Here is a 3,178-nt window from a genome sequence, read left to right as displayed (position 1 = left end):
GTTAAAAGCACTGGAAAAAATCCAAGAACAGGATCCTCACTGTGGTGCCCGTTTGGTCTAAATGAGATTGGACTTGCTGAAGCAGGTAGATGATGGCAGCTTTCACTTTAAAGCCTTTTTTGATCTTTTTTTTATCCAAGGCCAATCATCTCTCATGTTGTTTTGCTGGAGCTTTCTTTCCAGCCTGGTCTGCATCTCTTCTTCCGCCCATTTTTCCTTCTGGTTCTTGAACGATATTCATGGCGTTTCCTGTTCAAATTGCCAGGGATTTTGTGTATTATTTCGGGCTTCCATTGGTAATAACTCTTGCGTTGGCATGGCAACTCATCATAATAGATGCTGAAATGTGTCAAACATATAGTGAGAATCCACTTAAGTATCTTAAGCACCAGTGCAGAAAACACAACACCGCAACTTTCAGCCAGCTCGGTGCGGCACAGTCTACAACCGTATGATGAATGAACCATAAACTGCTGTTAAAGCAACACAAGAGAAGTTTGTGAATCTTCTGATTTATTTCGAAGTACATGTTTCTTTTTCATGCACCCATGTCTGAAACTGCCTCAGAGCACCCCGGGGGTCTGCGATTTAAACCCATTTAATATCTTTGGTTTCCAGCCACGAAAGAAATTGATTTGCTCTTGACGGTGTCTTTGTGATTTTCTTCCTCATGCGTTTAGCTGTGCTTGCAAAAGGTCCAGAAAGTGTTTTATTTCAGACTTTTAGCTTATACTGTGTTACACTTGTCACACTTTGTGCAGTGTTTTATTGCAAAAGCTTTTATTCAAGCAATTGCAGGCAAATTGCTACAAGAAATATTGTAATTAGGGCTGGGCAACGATTAAAATTTTTAATCTAATCGCATGATTTCCCTGATTAATCACGATTAATCGCATTTGCACGATTAATTGCATTTTGATGTAGTTTTCATGTAGAAGCCTCGCTCCACTGTCTGTTTCCTTGAATGACTTGCTGCTATCAGTTGTGTGTTTTGCCTTTAAGTGATATTTTAGACTGGAACTACTACGCTGAGAAGACAATTCAACTTGGCAGTGTTTACAGATGACTTTGGTTCTGTCGACTCCGCCGTCTGGAAGAACTTTAAAATGAAAATGGCCGAGTAAAAGTTCCGTACCCTTCTCCATGTTTGGTGGATCCGTGTAACGACGTGCTCGCTGTTACCTCCGTATTCAATCGTGGATTGAAATTATCGATAACAAAACAAAGGCAAAACTTACCTCAACCGGCTGCTCTGTCCTCCCGGGGTGTCACATCAAAAGAGGTCCCCAGGGGACATGACCCCTTAAATATGGTTCTGGAGGACAGTAGCAAGTAGGAGGGGGGAGTAGGGGAGTGTGTAAATGTGTAAAGATGTTTATTCATGTTTATGTTTTTTTGGGTGTTAAGTAATGGTTTAGGGGTTTGTAAATAGGTGATTATATTGTGTATATATTGCAATTATGGATGTATGTACATATTTATGATTTATTGATTATTATGTAAATATTTGAACCTGCCTGTTAATGGTTTGGTCTAATTGATCATGTGACTAAGGGTAGGGTTTTAAAAGGGAGGCAAAATGTTTTTTGGGGCAGTGTTGGAGATTTGGATTGAGACCGGAGAGTATTGTTATTGTAAAGAGTTTGGATTTTGTTTGTTTCATTAAACACACCTTCATTGCCACTTAAAGGATTATTCCTTGGTTTTTGCCTCCGGACCGCTCGACAAGTTGACAATCCGCCGATTACTTTCTTTTCCGGTTCCGCAGCAGACGGCAACAGACTTTTACAAAATAAAAGCCTGTGAGCAACAGACTTTAACAAAATAGAATAAATAATAAAACCTGCGCTAATGCGCAATAAAATATTTGTCGATGTTAAATGATTAACGGGTTAACTCGCCCAGCCCTAATTGTAATATGTTAATTTACCTTTGTTTTGCATATCAGCACAAAAGTAACCACTAAATATGTGGTCAAAAAAACTTTTTTGACGAACATATAAACACGTTTTATTTGTTAACTTGGACAGAGGATTTGACCTAATTTAGTTGCCGTTACAGTAAGGGGTCAAAGGCCTTAGCTGGTCCTAAGGTTGGTAGTGCCATGGCCTTGGGAATGCTACTGAAGTGCTCTTAAGCAATATACTAAACACCAATTTGTTCATCATTCAGGCCACGACTGGGGATTAAATGACTACATAAAAAACATGTTTTTATTGTTTTTTTTACAATATAGCAAAGGTTAGAAAATATTCTATATTTACTATTTACAATGTAACTGAATTAATGCTTTTGATTAATGTGCTTAGTGGCTTTTATCTCCTTCCTACTTTTGTAAAATGTTCCTAAAATGGTTATCTCACGGATGTTGTTGCCTGTGGACATGACACGGAAACTTTATCAAGTTTTTACTAGTGAAGTGTTAATCAAAAGCCAGAGACTATATTTTGAAATCACAATATCAAGAAGGTTTACATGCAAATCTTAAAGACTTATAAATCAGAATACATGAAAGATTAAACATAAATCTGTGAAAATATATCATTCAGAAACTTTTTAGGCTGGAACTGGATTGTTGGGACCTGGAAAATATTGAAAAAGGGATTACTGGGTTGTTTCAATGTTGTGTTTTCTGTTTGGATTGTTGTTGGTGTTAATTGAATCACAAGACTCTTAGCTTTCCAATGATATGACGCATTTAAAACGTCTTTGTCTGCAGCAAAGTTGATGAAAAACAACCGATGACCTCTTTAAATCATGGGGTTAAGTACCATTTTTTTATTCAAACTAAATTAAATAAATAATGTGACTTCAAAGATTCAGATTCAGAATCAGAACACATCAATGAGCAAAAGAAAATATTTGGTTTGATCTTTAGCAAATGTAGCATCGATTAGACGTATAGCAGATCATCAGTCATGCTGCATCCCATCATACACTGAAAAAAACAACTCATAAGATTTACTTAAAAAAACATTTGTAAGTATTTGCACTGAGATGATTTAAGTAATATTTAATGCTGCAATATCAAGTAAATTTTACTTACCATAAAACATAACAGTTTTGAAGATATTAAGTAACATTTACTTAATTACATCTAAGTTTTAAGTTATATTTATTTAAACAAATTAAGTAAAACTACTTGTTTTTCATTGGCAGGAACATTATTTTACTCAAA

Source organism: Odontesthes bonariensis, chromosome 6 (genome assembly GCF_027942865.1).
Source record: "Odontesthes bonariensis isolate fOdoBon6 chromosome 6, fOdoBon6.hap1, whole genome shotgun sequence".
NCBI lineage: Eukaryota > Metazoa > Chordata > Actinopteri > Atheriniformes > Atherinopsidae > Odontesthes > Odontesthes bonariensis.
The sequence above is the reverse complement of the archived record's forward strand: the minus strand, read 5'-3'. Positions refer to the sequence as shown.